The 19,757-nt window shown below is 41.1% G+C and overlaps 1 protein-coding gene and 1 pseudogene across 1 annotated transcript in view; one reads left to right on the forward strand and one right to left on the reverse strand.

Moving 5' to 3' along the window:
- SMYD3 (SET and MYND domain containing 3) overlaps positions 1 to 19,757 on the reverse strand; it is an 822,936-nt gene that overhangs the window by 752,108 nt on the left and 51,071 nt on the right. The gene's annotated exons all lie outside the window — the stretch shown is intronic.
- LOC102482873 (mitochondrial import inner membrane translocase subunit TIM14 pseudogene) lies at positions 6,736 to 7,088 on the forward strand (annotated as a pseudogene).

Consider the following 19,757-nt stretch of genomic DNA (forward strand, 5'->3'; position numbering starts at 1 on the left):
GCGGGCCCGGAGGCCACACGTGTCTGTGTGTGGGGGGGCGCCCGCCGCCACCGCCTTGGCGTGGGGGGGCAGGGAGAGGTGCGGGAGGGGGGGGTTGCGCGCAGAGCCTGGGAGTGCCCGCCCAGGACCCCCCGCCGGTCGCAGCCTTGGCGCGCGCCCAGGGGTCCCGCCAAGCCCAGCATGTTTTCAAGCTGACCCAGGGATCCAAACTTGCAGTCAATCGTGTGGCTTCCACTACTGCAGCTCAGCTCAAGCTCAAATTGTTACCAACTACAGGAGGAGGCTGAGCTTAACTGGATTTCATGACTGACTGGAATGACAGTCAAGAAAAGAAAAGGTAACAGAGTGGTTCAAGATGAGGCGCAGAAGGATATGTAAGCATTTTAAACCCTAAACTAAGAACAACAGCTAGGAGGGGAACAAAAGTGGATACCACATGACAAGCTAGAACACTATTAATATTACAGAAATTTCGCCAAGAGATGATGGTCAGATGGTTTTAACTAGGGTAATGACAGTGGAGATAAAGAAACACACATGTATATTTCATTGCTGGAATCAACAGGAATTGCTGATAATCAGGTTAATAGAGCAGAGAGAGAGATGTCAAAAAATGCCTTCCAGATCTACCGCAAGAGCAAAATGGTGGTACTAATTACTGAAATAAAGTAGAGGGTTAGGAGTTTGTTAGGAAGGCTGGTTATGGATAGACAGATAAAGATCAGGGATCTAGCCAGGAGCACAAAGGAGACTCAGGAGAAACCATAAAACTGCTTACCTTGTAACAGTCATGAAACTAAAAAATAACTACATTCATTGTGAGACTCATAAGAAACAAAAAATAAGGAACAAGATAAAAGTAAGCTGGAGGAGGCCTTGGGGCGGCACATACTTCCACTGAACAGAAGTGTCTAAAACAGGATAAAAGGGGGCCCAGGTAAAAAGACAGTGCCTGCTTGCCTCCCTGGCTGGCCCATTCTGTCCCTCTCAATAAACTTCGACTCAGCCTGCTTCCTTGTCCTTCAATTCTTTGCTGCAATAGGGAAATACAAACCACATAGTTCTCAATCTAACAGAGGCAGAAGTATATTTAAGAAGGAAGATTTAGAATAGTGGATTTCAAGCACCTCTGAGATGTCCAAACTGATATATCAAGTAGAGGGCCAGCCAGTGGTTAGGTGATGAAGATAACTGAATCCAACATGGCCTAATGCACAGTTCAAGTCCCAGACACAGAGGCTTGAAAAATATGCCATGTGCATGTCTGTGCATGCCCAAAATCCCCAAAGGAGGAAGAAAGAGAGGAGGGATTGAAGTGACCATTCCCCACAGCGGTGGTGGTGGGTGGGTGGGGAGTGCTGCCTTTTCACTTTCTCTCCCTCTCTGCTTCTCTCCAGCCTTTCTAGCAAATAAAGAAGGAAAGATTAAGGATGTTTGAATATAAAGATGGTTGAATATAAGGCCATGGAATTAAAAATAAGAGGTCTGTTTTGTCAACTTAAATGAGACCAACTCTCTTAACAAAAAATGTTTATTTGAAAGTAGCAGAGGATGGGACCAGCAGGTGGTGTGGTGGTTAAGGGCGCTGGACTCCCACATAGCCAACTGCAGTCGAGTCCCAGACCTGATGGCTTGCTTTCTCACTTTCCCTCTCTCTGGCTCTCTCTGGTCAAATTAAAATAAATGAATAAATAAAGTTAAATAAAATAATTATTAAAAAAAAAAAAAGGAAAGAAAGTAGCAGAGGAGGGGATCAGCAGGTAGCATGGTGGTTAAGGTGCTGGGCACTCCCACATGGCCGACCATGGTTCGAGTCTCAGACCTGGTGGCTTGCCTTCTCATTTCCCCCCTCCTTTCTCTGTTTCTGTCTCTCTCTGGTCAAATTAAAATAAATGAATGAATAAATAAATATTTTTTAAAAGAAAGTAGTAGGGGAGTGCAATATGGAATATGTCTGCTATGATGAACCACAGGTACAGGTGGGACAAGGAGCAGCTTTCAAAAGAAAAAAAGGAGAACTACTTGCAAGCTGTTTGAAACAAAGCCCGTAGTTACAGGGATTTGTTACAAGAACTGGCTTTAATTCACTGGTGGAGACAATCATATCAGGCAAGAATCCTTGTACAAGCTGCTTATCTGGAATTCTGCAGTTCTAAGGAATTCCTTGCAATAATTCTTATCAAAGGTATATGTGTCTGCGGGACCCTTCTTTGTTTAAGATTTATTTTATTTTATTTTATTTTATTTTATTTTATTTTATTTTATTTATTATTATTCTTCAGTTTGACCAGAGAGAGACAAAGAAAGAGAGAGATGAAGAGTAAGAAGCAAGCTGCCAGGTCCAGGATTTGAATCGTCGTCAGCCATATGGGAATCCACCTGCTGACCCAACAGACCCTTCTTCATGGACTTCTGGCTCTATATTACTAGGGCTTGACATGAGTGACCCCAATTTGATTCTGATAACTTTCATAGTTTAGACTGAAAATAAAATTTGGGGAATCACAAGTATATAATTACTTGCAATCATGTCTGAGATTAGCAGAGGAAACATATGAATGAAAAGATGGCCTAAAAACAGTCACTTAGCTCTACAATCTGAAGGATGAACTTCAATGGAAATTGAAGTGGAATCAATTGTAAACAAGCTTTTGAGACATTGATATGGAAGGACCTTGAATTCATGAATAACTCAGGGCTGATAGCTAACTGAAATTTTTGCCCTCCAGCAAACTTACTGCCCCTCCCTAGAGCTACAGGAAAACCTGAAACCTTGAACAGATTAGTACCTTGAATAGATTAGTGCCTTGAATAGATCAGTACCTTGAGTAGATTAGTGCCTTGAATAGATTAGTACCTTGAATACATTAGACTTCTCTGATTCCTCCCTTTGACTCTGCATAGGGCAGGTTCTGAGCCCATTCCCCATCCCGAGGCCTCCCCTTTTCCAATTCCCCCATAAAAGACTGTGTCCAATCCCCAGTCAGGGCCAGAGATTCAGAGTGTTAACTCCTCCATGTCCACTCGCGTAATAAACAGTTCTCATAATCTCTCCGAGTGCTGCTTTCCATTCCTTAGTGTCTGGTTTTCTGCAACACTTGATTGTGAATAAGAGGAGATGGCCTTGTAGCCTTAAAAGGAGGTATGAAACTAAGGAAGAGGGTACTGGATTTTGATTAAAGACAATATAGGATTTAAGATCTCATAGAAATGAGTCAATAAAGAGAAAAAAAGGTTAAAGATACGTGCAAGAGGGAAGATTCTCAATAGCGTAAATTCTCAAGAAGACTAAAAGATATGCAATCCAGCACCCATGTGGAGGGATTATCCCTTTGAGATAGGAGACAGGGACCTTAAAAATATAGTTAGGGTATGGGCCTACCATGGAATCACAAAATGGCTAAGTTTTGAGATGGAGGCAGTGGTGGCTCAGTGATTAACCTAGGCAGCATGACCTAGACCTAAACCAAAGGTTTTTTCCATGCCCCACCACATTACAGGAAGAAGGTAAGATAATGGTTTTCATGACCCAAAGTTTTAAGACACAGAATCTCCTGACCTTGGTACCCACTTCAAAATTAGGAAAATAACTGGACCCATCCAGCATGTGCCCCTCCCAACCAGGAGGGAAATGCATGCACAAGCCCCACGTTAAGTCCAGACAAATCCTGACACATATAAAAACCCTTCACCACAGTTCTTCCTTGGCAACCCATTTTCTGGAACCCCTTCCTTCTTGGGAGCTCTGTTTATCCTTCCCTCTCCTTTAATAAACTCCTCGCTTTGTTATTCCCCACTTCACTATAAAACTCCCAGCTTTGCTATACCTACTCTGTGTCCATGACTCTATTTCTTCCAGAGCATGGGACAAGAACCTGTCTCACTGCGAGTATGGGCCTGCTCACCCCTGCAGACCCACGTTCTTATGTCACCTTCCTCTCCAAGATAGTGTCTGGTTAAAAAATAGTGTGTGTAACTCTAGAATGGTGATTGAGGAAGCAGTCTTGGACTCACACATTACCCTCTAAAATCTCAGTTTTTCCAGCTCATTGTGTTAAGGTTAGTCTAGATTTATCATTAAATATCAGCCACTGACATATAATTAGTCCTGAATAGCCCCCATTTTTTCTCCCCAAGAGATCTGTAAATAATAATTTACTGTCCTAATGTATCCTTGGGTTATATATACTAATGCTTATATAACTAAAGAAAGAAGATGGTCTTATCATATAATTTTTTTTAATTGCCAGAGAGCATATATGTGTAAGAGACAGAGCAAAAACACTCCCCAGTGGGTTGGAACCATTGTTGGTCATGTGGAATCTAGCTCTTCATGCACAAGGCTTAAAAAGCACTGAACCTAGTGGCCTGAAAATCATGCCAGGTATGTATGTAGGTGCCCAAAAATCCCAAGAGGAGAATGGAGCAGAAGGGACTGCAGTGGAGCCATCCTCCCTGGGAGGTGATTTCTCATTTTCCCTCTCTCTCTCTCCAACGTGTGCATGTGTCCTATAGCAAAAATATAAAAAAAAAAAACTTGTTTTTTCTTAGTTTGATTTCAGGCGCATGAAGTTGTCATTTAGTATATGCTCTTGCTTTAGGAAATCAACTCCTTGGGAGCTCTTGTTCTTGAGCCATTAAGTGCCTGTGGGTGGTGGCTCCGTTGCATAGCTTTCTGGTTGGTGGCTGCAGCCTCTGGGCTGGGATAAATCACATTCACAGTGGGATCGGGAGAGCCGAGCTGGAGGAACCTGAAACCTTGAACAGATTAGTACCTTGAATAGATTAGTGCCTTGAATAGATCAGTACCTTGAGTAGATTAGTGCCTTGAATAGATTAGTACCTTGAATACATTAGACTTCTCTGATTCCTCCCTTTGACTCTGCATAGGGCAGGTTCTGAGCCCATTCCCCATCCCGAGGCCTCCCCTTTTCCAATTCCCCCATAAAAGACTGTGTCCAATCCCCAGTCAGGGCCAGAGATTCAGAGTGTTAACTCCTCCATGTCCACTCGCGTAATAAACAGTTCTCATAATCTCTCCGAGTGCTGCTTTCCATTCCTTAGTGTCTGGTTTTCTGCAACACTTGATTGTGAATAAGAGGAGATGGCCTTGTAGCCTTAAAAGGAGGTATGAAACTAAGGAAGAGGGTACTGGATTTTGATTAAAGACAATATAGGATTTAAGATCTCATAGAAATGAGTCAATAAAGAGAAAAAAAGGTTAAAGATACGTGCAAGAGGGAAGATTCTCAATAGCGTAAATTCTCAAGAAGACTAAAAGATATGCAATCCAGCACCCATGTGGAGGGATTATCCCTTTGAGATAGGAGACAGGGACCTTAAAAATATAGTTAGGGTATGGGCCTACCATGGAATCACAAAATGGCTAAGTTTTGAGATGGAGGCAGTGGTGGCTCAGTGATTAACCTAGGCAGCATGACCTAGACCTAAACCAAAGGTTTTTTCCATGCCCCACCACATTACAGGAAGAAGGTAAGATAATGGTTTTCATGACCCAAAGTTTTAAGACACAGAATCTCCTGACCTTGGTACCCACTTCAAAATTAGGAAAATAACTGGACCCATCCAGCATGTGCCCCTCCCAACCAGGAGGGAAATGCATGCACAAGCCCCACGTTAAGTCCAGACAAATCCTGACACATATAAAAACCCTTCACCACAGTTCTTCCTTGGCAACCCATTTTCTGGAACCCCTTCCTTCTTGGGAGCTCTGTTTATCCTTCCCTCTCCTTTAATAAACTCCTCGCTTTGTTATTCCCCACTTCACTATAAAACTCCCAGCTTTGCTATACCTACTCTGTGTCCATGACTCTATTTCTTCCAGAGCATGGGACAAGAACCTGTCTCACTGCGAGTATGGGCCTGCTCACCCCTGCAGACCCACGTTCTTATGTCACCTTCCTCTCCAAGATAGTGTCTGGTTAAAAAATAGTGTGTGTAACTCTAGAATGGTGATTGAGGAAGCAGTCTTGGACTCACACATTACCCTCTAAAATCTCAGTTTTTCCAGCTCATTGTGTTAAGGTTAGTCTAGATTTATCATTAAATATCAGCCACTGACATATAATTAGTCCTGAATAGCCCCCATTTTTTCTCCCCAAGAGATCTGTAAATAATAATTTACTGTCCTAATGTATCCTTGGGTTATATATACTAATGCTTATATAACTAAAGAAAGAAGATGGTCTTATCATATAATTTTTTTTAATTGCCAGAGAGCATATATGTGTAAGAGACAGAGCAAAAACACTCCCCAGTGGGTTGGAACCATTGTTGGTCATGTGGAATCTAGCTCTTCATGCACAAGGCTTAAAAAGCACTGAACCTAGTGGCCTGAAAATCATGCCAGGTATGTATGTAGGTGCCCAAAAATCCCAAGAGGAGAATGGAGCAGAAGGGACTGCAGTGGAGCCATCCTCCCTGGGAGGTGATTTCTCATTTTCCCTCTCTCTCTCTCCAACGTGTGCATGTGTCCTATAGCAAAAATATAAAAAAAAAAAACTTGTTTTTTCTTAGTTTGATTTCAGGCGCATGAAGTTGTCATTTAGTATATGCTCTTGCTTTAGGAAATCAACTCCTTGGGAGCTCTTGTTCTTGAGCCATTAAGTGCCTGTGGGTGGTGGCTCCGTTGCATAGCTTTCTGGTTGGTGGCTGCAGCCTCTGGGCTGGGATAAATCACATTCACAGTGGGATCGGGAGAGCCGAGCTGGAGCCATGGCCAGTACAATGGCAGTAGCTGGACTGACCATGGCTGCTGCTAGATGTGCAGGTTGTTATATTTCACAAGCCATGAAGCATATAGAGCCTCAAGTAAAACAAGTTTTTCAAAGTCTACCAAAATCTGCCTTTAGATTTTTGGTGAATATTCCAGAGGTGGATGTGAACCCAAAATGAAAAACGAGAAGCAGCATTAATGAGGTGTAAACCCTACTCCAAATAAAGGAAAAATAAGAGATGCTCATTAACAAAGCATGCTTTTAAATCATCCAGACAAAGGAGGACCTCTTTATATAGCAGCCAAAATCAGTGAAGCTAAAGATTTACTAGAAGGTTAAGCTAAAAAATGAAGTAAATGTATGATTTTAAGTTCATGGTAGTAAATGTATATGAGTATCAACTTTTTAGAATTAAATGCCTCAGAGCTGCAATTTTTAAAAATGATTTAACACAAGCTAAGTCAGTCTTAGTGTAAGTTTGATTAAATTTGAGGATTTAAAATCAGACTACAGATAAGTTTGAATATTTAGCAATTCTCAGCAATCATGGGCAAATGCACATCATTTGAATAGATAAATTGCTCATTAATTAGTTGGTACCTGTGTGTACTTTTTAAAGGCAGAGTGAAGACAGCCCTTGCTCTCAAGTAGCCTGTAGGCTAGTGGGAGACTGACAAACTAGTAATTAAGATATGTAAAAACTGTTATGATGGAATTAGCATAAGGACTTACTGGGAGGAAAAGTTGTTCAAGGTATAGACTATTGGCCCAGCTACTTGGACTCTTGTATTTAATAGTGAATTTAGCCATGATTGTGACTTTAAGAAGTTAATCTAGATACGTGATATCACTGAAAAAATTCATATTTCATACATAAAAGTTAATTTGTATGATGGAAAAAAACTAATAAATTCCTTGGGGCCAGCAGGTGATGTGGTGGCTGAGGTGCTGTACTCTCACATGGTCAATGACGGTTTGAGTCCCAGACTTGGCAGCTTGCATTCTCACTTTCTCTCTCTCTCTGTATTTCTCTGGTCAAATTTTAATAATAATAATAATAAATAACATTATATAATTCTTTAAAAAAAAAAAATGAGGGACCAGCAGGTGGCGTGGTGGTTAAGGTGCTGGACACTCATATGGCCGACCACGGTTTGAGTCCCGGACCTTTCTCACTTTCCTTCTCTCTTTCTCCATGTTTCTCTCTGGTCAAAATTTAAATAAATGAAGGAATAAACAAAATTTAAAAAACAAATAATTTAAAAAAAAAGAAAATGAAATAAATTCCTTGAGGGTGGAGGCAGATGGTAGCATAGTGGTAAAATGAGGACTGACCCACATGGCAAAGTTCTGGGTCCTGTCCAGAGATCTAGCTGTGCCAGGCATGCGTGCCATGATCCAGGCTTGGCTAAAGCTGGGGGTGAATCGTGGTGCCAGGGCCCTGTTGGACATGCTTCTATCTGTCTCTTTCTCTTCCTTCTGTGTCTTCCTCATAGAACAAATAAACTTTTTTTAAAAAGAGAGATTTTTGCTCTAGGGTGTGTGCACTTGCCAGAGAAAGAGAGAGACGGAAACCAAAAAAATCACTCCCCAGGGGGGATAGCCATGCTGCAGTCCCTTCCTGCAATTTCTTTCTTCCATTTTCCTCTTGTGATTTTGGGCACACACGCACATGCACGCAATGTAAGTCCCGCCGGGTCCAGCACCCGAACTGCAGTTAACTACATGGGAGTCCAGCAACGTAACCATTATGCCATTTGCTGGCTCCAATAAACTTTTTAAAAATGAAATTCCTTGAAACTGAGGTACATAAATTACAGAGATAAAATATAAATAAATGGATATCACTAAATCTCTTAATTTTTTTTCCAGATGCTACTATCCTTCGAGATGATAAGAAGATGGATAAAGGCATCAACACCAATTCATGGTTTCTTGTCAAAATCTGTTCCATCGAACCCAATAGATATGGCAAGAGATGGAATTTCACCAAATAATTTGGATTATGTGTTTGACAACTTCAATTGTTTCAAGTTAAATAAGCTAATTCACAAATCTGGTTACAGTGCACTCATAGGAGAAACTGTGAACTGCCATCATTCTGGAGATGACATAAACATAACAGCATCTACTCTGGAGCTGTTTCAAATACACTGTTAGTAACTCCGACTATGGCACAGGGAGTCAAAACTGTGATGAAACATAAATTAACAAAGGAAAGTTTGGAAGAAATATTGAAAGAATCTCAACACAACAATGAGAAACTGCTATTGTTCTATTACTTAGGACAAGACATTATTAAATGAATTTGTTTTTCTCATACTTTAGGATGACTCCTGATTACCTTGACTAAAGCTACCCAATATGCCTTTTAAAAAAAATTACATGCAGTTAAATTCACCTTTTTTATATATAATTCCATGATTTTCCAGTATAGATACAGAACAGTCCCATGATCCTCTAATACCCTTTGTAGTCATTGCTCTTCTTCCACCAACCCCTGCCAAATGGTTTTTTGGGACAGTGTGAGGACACTGAGGTCCACAGTCCCAGTCATGTGCCTTCAGTATTGATCATTGTACATGACAGCCTTTTCACATTAAACTCAAGCCACTGCCTACCCGTTGGTCCACTTGGGACCTGTACATTCCATCACTAAGCAAAAGGGAATTTCTAAATTTCCAACATGACAAGCACATGCCACGAAGAACAGGAGCTGTTGCCATACTTAGTCCATTTCCTTGGGCCACTCATGGAGTGCCCTCTTTGCTGTTGGCACCTACTTTCCTCCATCACCACCATCACTTATCTAACATGCCTCCTTGGAAGGGGAAGTCTCACCAACACCATCTTAAATCTGGGTCTTCCTCTCCCCACAATTTCCCTGGTTTGGAAAAAAAAACCAGAATTGTAAATTTCACTATTTTGTAGTCCAGGCTTGCATGTTAATGTATCAATAGAAAATAAAAGGATTTCGGGACCAGCAGTTAGCATAATGGCTATGTTGCTGGACTCCCATATAGTCGACCGCAGTTCAAGTCCTGGTCCTGGTGGCTTAAACTCACGCCGGGCACGTGTGCATGAGTGCCCAAGATCCTGAGAGGAGAATGGAAGAGAAGGAATTGCGGCGTGGCCATCCCCCCAGGGGGGGGGCGGGGGGGGTGTGATTTCTCGCTTTCTATTTCTCTGTCTCTGTCTGGCTGGCGAGTGCACGTGCCCTATAGCAAAAACCTCTCCAAAAAAAAATTATTTAAAAAATTTAAAAATTTAAAAAATTTAGGGAACCAGCAGTTAGCATAATGGCTATGTCACTGGATTCCCACATAGTCGACCGAGGCTCGCGTCCCGGACCCAATGGCTTAAAACTCACGCCGGGCGCGTGTGCGTGCGTGCCCAAGATCCCAAGAGGAGAATGGAGGAGAAGGGATTGCGGCGTGACCATCCCCCCTGGGGGGTGATTTCTCGCTTTCTGTCTCTATGTCTCTCTCTGTCTGTCTGGCGAACGCACACGCCCTATAGCGAAAACAAACAAACAAACAAAAACCTCTCAAAATTTAAAAAATTTCAAAAAATAAAAGAATTTTTTAAATGGCTGATTCCATTTGAGAAGGAAAAGTACAACACAAGCATAGAACATTTTCTCATGCCAGAAAGTAAGAGAGTGCTCCAAAAATTTTTGGATGCAGATCAAAAGATACAGATGCCAGCTTGAAGGGGCTCCCATGAGTTAGATATGTGATAATTTCAGCATTAAAATAAAAACAATAATGGATTGTAACCCATTGAATAAAATAAGAATCCTTGAGTATATACCGACAATAAGCAGATAAATAAACAAATAGGGGAGAAAGTGGGTCTCTTCCTTAGAAGCGAATGAAGACATAAACGTGGAGAAGTAAAAGAATTTTGAAATCATGATTTTACAAGCATCACAATAAAATACTGGTTCATGCAAGAATCAACCAAAAATAGATGCTAACTCTATAGAGAAAGAAAAAAAAAAAAAAAAAAAGATGGTCTCAAAGGTTCTCCCCCTGGAAAGGTTTTTTAGTTGCCAGAAGGAGAGCCTCACCAGTGAGGCTCAGATGTGGTGGTGCAGGCAGGAGGCACCACTGCATGATGGCTACTGGTGCTGCATGGGAGGCCCGAGGTCAGTTCCCCGCCCAACCTAAACATAGGCAGAGCACCACCTACCTGTGGTCTCTGATGACTGTGAGGCTGAGACATAAAGGATAGTGACATGGCAAGACCCTGTCAAAAATATTTCCCCCATCTCTGTGTCTCTCCTTTACCCCAGGCATGTTCTTCCCCTCCCCAGGACTCTACCACTGTGCATGCTCTCTCATTAAAAGAAGAAAAATTTATCAATGAGGAGTAGAAGGTCAATGAGGAACAGAAGGGCATTGTGTGCCTTCTGATGTGATAACCTGAGAAAGATACAGTGTTTATGTAATACTGTGGGAATAAAAAAATGAGTCTATTCATGAGAAAACATTAGACAAACCCTAATTTATAAACATTCTATAAAATAGCAGGTTTGCAGTCTTCAAAATTATTACCATCATAAAAACATTAATGTCATAAAAATGTAAGAAAAGGTCAGAAATTATTCCAGATTAACAAAGACATGACAAGTATATGTACTATGCAATGCCATTCAGGATCTTGGACTGGAAATGAAAAATATTCAATGAAGGACATCAGTGGGACAATTAACAAAATCGCAAGTATAGACTTCAGATAAAGTACTATATTAATGTTAAATTTCCTGGATTTGAATAAGAGTTTAGTGGTTATATAAAAGAATATCCTGGGACCAGCAGATGGCATAATGGTTACATCGCTGGACTCCCATGTAGTGGACCATAGTTTGAGTCCCAGAATCAGTGGCTTAAACTTCATGCCAGGCACATGTGTGTGCATGCCCAAGATCCTGAGAGGAGACTGGAGGGGAAGGGACTGCGGCACAGCCATCCTCCCAGGGGGTGATTTATTGCTTTCTGTATCTCAGTCTCTCTTTATCTCTCTGGCAAGTGCACTCATCCTATAGCAAAAATCTCTCTCTCAAAAGAAAACAAAAGAATAACCTTGTTCTTAAAATATATACACTAAAGTATTAAGTAAAAGAATATTATATATGCAGTCTACTCTTGTGTGGTTCAGAAAAAAATAAATTACATGTGTGTGCATGCATGTGTGCATGTAGATCGAGAGGAAAGAAGTATGATAAGTCAATGTGGCAAACATCAAAATTTGCTGAATCATATAAGGGGCATAAGAGATTTCTGTACTATTTTCCCTACTTTTCTGCAATTTTGAAATTATTCCAAAATAAAGCTTTTTTTAAATGGTCTAACCAATTTAAAAATGTATTTAAAAATAAGAATGTATTTATACTTCATCTTTAATTTCAACCACAATTAGCAAACAAAATATATTTCTGATGAAAAAGCTCTAACAATTTAAGTGATATAAAGCATAGATAAATATTTTATGAGAGGATTAAAGCTTCAGCCAGCACAGCAATTATGCACTGGTGTTCTGCTTATTGTTCCACTTGGATTTCACTCTGGGCTCATCAGGGATCCCTTGAGTAAAATTAAAACACTTTATCTCTTACCTATAAACAGATCATTATATCTGAACAAAAAGAAGTTCTATAAAAATGTAGGAAAACTACTCCTTATGTTGACTAGGTTAAGAACTGAACTGGTCCCAAGCCTGGTTCCTAATTTCATTAGCCTTTAAAATATTGATACTCAGCAGAATGAAAAACTCAAATATAGAAAGTGGAGGACATTCAGCTCAACCTTGGGAAACAAAAGCCTAAAGAAGATATTACCTGTGATGCATTCTGTTCTGAGTAAGTTTATAAAATGTAAGCATTCACCAAAATATTGGACATTAGTGTTCCAATGTTAAGTTTAAAAAAAAAAAAATGAATATTGGGCCAGCAGGTGGCATGGTGGTTAAGGCACTGGATTTCACATGGCCAACTCTGTGGTTTGAGTCCCAAACCATGTGGCTTTAAAAATGCTGGGGGTGGGGGCTAGCAGGTGGTATGGTGGTTAAGGTCGCTGGACTCCCACATGGCTGACCATGGTTTGAGTGGCAGACCTGGAGCCTTGCTTTCTCACCTTCCCTCAATCGTGTGTGTGTGTGTGTGTGTGTGTGTGTGTGTGTGTGTGTGTGTCTGAAAATATTAAAAATAATAATTTAATAAAATAGTTATTGAAAAAAAATTGCTTGGCATGTGCCTGCATGCCCAAAATCTTGATAAGATGACGAATCAGAGGAAAGGGGGACTGAGGCATGACCATGCCACCCAACTGGGTGATGCTTTCTCTCTCGCTCACTCTGGTGAGTACCCTTTAGCAATTAAAAAAAAAAGTGCCATACCTAATTAAAATAGTCAGAAAAGTGACAAGTAGCCCTTTCTGCAATTTAATGAGTGGAATTGCTTCCACAACAGCCAGAAGCAGATTTAGTTTTGTTTTTTAAATGTTAAAGTATTGTCTACCATATGGTTAAAAATGTCAAACAGTAACAAAATGAAATTTAAAAAAAGAAAAGTCCTCATAGAAGTAGAGAGCAGAAAAATGACTTTTTTTTAAAGAGAGATTTTTGCTACAGACCACATGTGCTTGCAGAAGAGACAGAGAGAGACAGAGAGCAAGAAATCACCGCCCAAGGGGATGATCACACCGCAATCCCTTCTCCATTCTCCTCTTGAAATTTTGGGCATGCACACACATGCACCTGGAGTGAGTTTTAAGCCACTGGGTCTGGGACTTCAACTGCAGGCAGCTATGTGGGAGTCCAGGCATGTAACCATTAGGCCATCTGCTGGACCCAGAAAAATTACTATTAAAGGCTGAGAAGGATGGTGGGAGGAGAAGGATGTTGGTTGATGGAAACATGATCCCAGATAGGTAGAAGAAACATCTAGTGCTCTAAAATACGGTGGAGTAAATATAGTTACAAACGACTTACTGTAATATATATCAGAGTCACTGGGGACAGTATTTGGAATGGTCCTCACACAAAATAATTACAAGTGGTTGAGATGATGTGATGGGTGTGCTAGTTGACCTGATTTGGTCACTGCACTTTGTGCTCATGTACTGAAGAATCACACCGTACTCCCACAAATGTGTACAATTATTGTATGTTAATAAAAGAAATCCATTTTTTAAATAAATAAAACAGTACATAACTAACAAAAAAGCATCAAAGAATACATAATAGTTCCCTCATCCTGCTTCCCAAAGACAATCATTTTAACCATTTCATTTGGGGGGTTTCTGGTAGTTACTCTCAAATTTCTAAATAATACTCTTTTACCACTTTTTTTTTTCACTTTATTTTTCACTTCTTAATGTATCTGACTAATTTTAGTGTTTCTGTTAGCTACTTTCCCTTGACAAAACAAGGCTGTCAGAACCTGAGCCCATTTTTCTCTATCTCCTCATAACCCATACCTTTTTTATTTTTTCACATTATTAAGATGTACCATTCAAATACCAGCAAATAACCAAAACTTAACAAGCTTCCTACACACGTCTGTAGTAGTGGTTCTTAAATCATAATGTGCATTTGAACCACATGGAAACTTTATTAAAACAGAGTGGAGTTGGGAATGGTAGCAAGTGTTTATAAAATATGGCAAGACATGTCCTAAAAACAAAACAAAACACATATTGGCAGGCCCCACCCTCAGAGTCTCTGATTCCGCACGTTTGGGGTGTGGTCTGAGACACTGCATTCCTGACAAGTTCCCAGGTGATGCAGATTGCCAATGGTCCAGGGAGCAAACAGAAACACTAGTCTAAACGATAAGCCTAAAGGGGAAAACCAATCCAGTACTTCTCGCCGAAGTACTAAACAGTACATTCAGATTATATTTCATTATTTTTAAGGTTTATTTATTTATTTATTTCCATGAGTGAGAGAGAGACACACACAGAGAGAAAAGACAGAGAGCCAGTACACTAGATAAGGTCTTAGCAGCGATCCACCCCAGCCTCACGCAATCCCAGATCATGGGCATCTGTGTGTTTGGCATATACAGTGAGGTATCCCAAGTGGGTCAGCCTCAGAGAGTATTACATGTTGCTTTATGCCACCAGTGGCCCCTGTGTGTGTGTGTGTGTGTGTGTGTGTGTGTGTGTGTGTGTGTGTATGTAGAGAGAGATTTTGGCTATAAGATGCATATACTTGCCAGAGAGACAGAAAGTGAGAAATCACCCCTAGGGGAGGATGGCCATGCTGCAATTCCTTCTTCTCCATTCTCTTCTCAGGATCTTGGGCACACATGCACATACTCCTGGTGTAAGTTTTAAGTCACCAGGTGTCCAGGATTCGAACTGAGTCAATTACATGGGAGTCCAGTGACATAACCAGTTTTAAGTCACCAGGTGTCCAGGACTCGAACTGAGTCAATTACGTGGGAGTCCAGTGACATAACCATTATGCAATCTGCTGGTCCCTGTGGGTTTTTTTGTTTTGTTTTGTTTTGTTTTTTTAACTCATTCAATCCACTGTTTAGGACAGGAAACCAATGGCCTTCTCTTTTTTCTTTACTGAACCAACTGAATTGTAGGTATGTTGCAAGCAGACATTCAGAATTTCACTGCATTACAAGATGGTTTTATTATTTCTTGGCGTTCAAGGGAATGGTTAGAACTGGAGACACACATCTGACAGTCATCAATTTACAGGCAGTGTCTTAAGAGATGGCTGAGGGTTATCACTAGGGCACAAACTTGGTAATTATTCTGTTTCAGATTCTTTATCTTTTGATATCACAGGACAAGAAGGAAAACTTTCACACTGAATATATGACCTTATTTATTACTCTTCACCTATCTTTAACCCAACAAAAGAAGAAAATGAGGATCCTGGTCAGAAGGCAAGCTCCACAATGTCACATAATCAGTAACAATCTGCCCGCAGAAGGAAGGGACAGCAAGCCATGGTCTCAGCAGTCCTGGGTCTCTGGGTCCTCCTCTTCAGGTCAGATGAGCAACAGTTCTTCTGCACAATAAGGAAGGTCAAGCAAGTGAGTCAATCCCCAAATGCCCTGGGGAGAAAATGCTCTAAATTTCCCGTTTCCTAGGATGTGTCCAAAAGCTTCCCCTCTACTCCACCATTACCACATACCTGCTCATCCGAAGTTGAAACCAACACTTAGAATAGCATAAGTAATTTAACTTGCTTGAGAGCACGTGAGCTCACTGGAGAGAGACAGAGAAAGAGAAAAGTAAGAAAGATCCCCTCTTGCTGGATGGTCACCCCCCAATCCCTTCTTCATTTCTCCTTTCAAGATTTTGGGCACATACCCACAAACGCCTGGAGTGCTTTTCAAGTACTGTGTCCAGGACTCAAACCACACAGTTATTTCTGTGGGATCTAGATGCTCCTACCATCATGCCACCTGCTGGTCCTACTATAAGCAATTTATTGACAATTTTAGAATCACAGATTTTTTTTTGAGAGGTTTTTGCTATAGAGTTTGTGCACTCACCAGAAAGACAGAAAGAGACAGAAAGAAAGTGAGAAATCACTCCCCAGGGGATGGCCATGCTGCAATCCCTTCTCCTCCATTCTCCTCTTGGGATCTTGGGCATGCACACACACGCGCCCGGTGTGAGTTTAAGCCACCAGGTCCGAACTCGAACCGCGGTCGACTACATGGTAGTCTAGCGACATAGCCATTATGCCATCTGCTGGTCCCTAGGATCACAGATTTTAATTAGGCCAGTTACCTGGTGGTCCTTTAAGGGAGTCTCATTACATCATACCTAAAAGCTAAGGAAAATGGAGGCCTGAAATAATGGTCTTTGCTATAAAAGGCATTAGTGCTACTGGATGAGATCACTTAAGAAAAGATCAGAGAGAGAGACAAGATCCAAGTTTGCACTCAGGGGTACTCAATATTTAGCAGGTATGTAGAAGAGGCAAAGCCAGCTCAAAAGTAGACAGTAAGGTATGAGGAAAACCAAGGAAGTATGGTATTATGTGCATGTCAAGAGAAACAGGTATTTTGGCAGGTCTCGTAGCCTAGTGGTTAAGGTAAGCCAACTCACACATGGTCTATACAGTTTGAATCGCAGCCCCGACAGCTTGGAAAACATCCTGGACATATGGCATGTATGTCATGGATAGAAATATGGAGAGGTATTGGAGCATGACTGTGCCCCACTGGGAAGTGTGGGAGGTACCTGCTCGCTCTCCCTCTCTCTGGTAATACATACACACTGGCAATTTAAAAAGAGAGAGACCAGCAGTTGGTGTAATGGTTATGTCGCTGGACTCCTATGTAGTCGACCATGGTTCAAGTCCTGGACCTGGTGGCTTAAACTCAGGCCAGGCGCATGTGCATGCGTGCCCAAGATCCTGAGAGGAGAATGGAGGAGAAGGGATTGCAGAATGGCCATCCCCCCTGGGGGGTGATTTCTCACTTTCTGTCTCTCTGTCCCTCTCTGTCTTTCTGGCGAGCGCATGCGCTCTATAGCAAAAAAAAAAAAAAAAAAAAAAAGGAAGAGAGAGAAAGAGTAGTAGGTATTTCAAAAATAAGGAAGACATCATCCATCAGAGAAATGTAAATCAAAGTCACAGGAGATATTCTCCTAAGCAACTAAGATAACCATAATCAAAAGACAGTTCATAACAAACTTTGGTGAGGATATGGAGAAATGGGGTCCCTTGTATACTGTTGGTGGACTATGAAAAGACAGTCACTTTGGAAAACAGTCTGGCAGTTCCCCAAATGATTAAACACAAAATTATTATGTGACCTAGAAATTCCAGTCCTAGATATATATACACAATGGAAACAAAAACATATCCTCATACAAGCTTACACATGAACGTTCATAGCATTATTCACAATAGCCAAACATCACAGTAAGGGAAATAAGCCAGACACAAATGGACAAATGTGCAATTCTGTATATGTAAAATATTTAGAATCGGCAACTGTAGAGACAGAAAACAGACCAGAGGAGAGAGAAAGAGAGAGAAGGGAGTTACTACTGAATGGTTATAGACCTTCGATTCCAGATGATGATAAAAGTTTGGAAATGGGACCAGCAGATGGTGTAATGGTTACGTCACTGGACTCCCACATGGCTGACCATGGTTCAAATCCCAGCTTGAAACTCACGCTGGGTACATGTGTGTGCCTGCCCAAAATCCCAAGAAGAGAATGGAGAAGAGATTACAGCATGGCCATCCCCCTAGGGGGTGATTTCTCACTTTCTGTCTGTCTGTCTGTCTGTATCTCTCTCTCTCTCTCCGTCCCTCTGGTGAGCACACCACCTTATAGCAAAATAAACTCTCTCTATGGGGACCAGCAGGTGGCGTGGTGGTTAAGGCGCTGGACACTCCCACATGACCGACTATGGTTCGAATATTGGACCTGGTGGCTTGCTTTCTCACTTTCCCTCTCTCTGTGTGTGTGTACTTCTCTCTGGTCTAATTAAAATAAATGAATGAATAAATAAAATTTAATAAATAATTATTTTAAAAAATCTCTCTATAAAAAAGTTTGAAAATAGAGGATAGTGATGGCTGAACAACACTGTGAATATAATTAATGCTACTGAATCACACATTTAAAAATGGGTAAAATGGCAAAGTGTATACTATTTTGCCACAGAGGGGGAAAAAGATCAATGGAGCAACTATGGAAAAAATGACTAAGAAAGGGGAGGGATATAAACTAAAACTAGGAAGTTAGTGCGATTCGGCAAAAGAGAATGTACCTTAGATTAGGGTAACCGGTGGAGATGGAGATAAACATGTGGATTCAATATGTTTCAGAGATAGAATGAACAAATCAAGCTAACAGACTGACCACAGCAGATTGAGAGAAGGAGGAAGGGATGGATAGGGACAGTACACTGAAGGATGTACGAAGTGGTAAAGCCACAGCCCTGGGGGAAGCCACCTAGGGCAGTATTGGGGTAGCTTCAGTCGGAATAAAAGATGAGAAGTAGTATAAGTCTATAAAAATGAAGCCTTCTCAATTACAAGGTAATATCAAGACTTATTAGGGCCAAATGGGGGTGCAGTAGTAAAAAATTTGTTTCTCCAAGGCTATCTTACACAGGAAGGTTGCCAGTTCAAGTCCAGAGATCTTCCTTAGTACACCAGGTATTCATATGCCCATGACTCAGGACTAGTTCAAGGCCATGAGGAGATCATGGCACTGGGACTCTGTTAGGGGTTCTCTCTCTCTCTCTCTCTCTCTCTCTCTCTCTGTGTGTGTGTGTGTGTGTGTGTGTGTCTGTCTGTCTGTCTGTCTAGAAGAAATAACTTTAAAAAAAAAGACTTAGTTGTCTATACTGTCTATAAGTCAATGGATAAAGCCACCTCTGATATAAATAAAGAAAAAGCTGTTCATAGGCCAGTGGGTAGCTTGATTGTTACGGCTCTGGACTCCCACATAGACAACCACAATTTGAGTCCTGGACCCAGCGGTTTGAGAACCACACTGGGTGCTTGTGAAAGCCCAAAATTGCAAGAGGAGAATGGAGGAGGAGGGAATGTAGTATGTCTGGTCACTTTCCTTCTCTCTCTCTCTCTCTCTCTGTCTCTCTGACAAGTGCACACTTTCTATGGCAAAACAAACAAACAACAAAATCTAAAAAGAGAAAAGCACAGGCTGTCAAAAGTTCCCCCTTTCCAAAAGTATGCCTGAACATTATATGCCCTCTAAAAGAACACAGAACCTTCCATGAAGTATCTTTGTAAAATATTTAACCTGAAGTTGACCAGCCTAGATCCAACTATCAAATTATAATCTGCTGGAGGGACCAGCAGATAGCGTAATGGCTATGTCATAAACAACTCACAAACAAATAACAACCTAACGATTGCATGGCTTAATTTGAATTCTAATTGTGATGGCTAATTTTTGGTATCAGTTTAACTACATTAAAGAATACCTAGAAACTGGTAAAGCATTATTCTGGGTATGTGTTTGGAGGTCACATAGGAGAACAACATGTAAGT

This window comes from Tupaia chinensis, unplaced genomic scaffold (assembly GCF_000334495.1).
Source record: "Tupaia chinensis unplaced genomic scaffold, TupChi_1.0 Scaffold000532_1, whole genome shotgun sequence".
Lineage (NCBI taxonomy): Eukaryota > Metazoa > Chordata > Mammalia > Scandentia > Tupaiidae > Tupaia > Tupaia belangeri.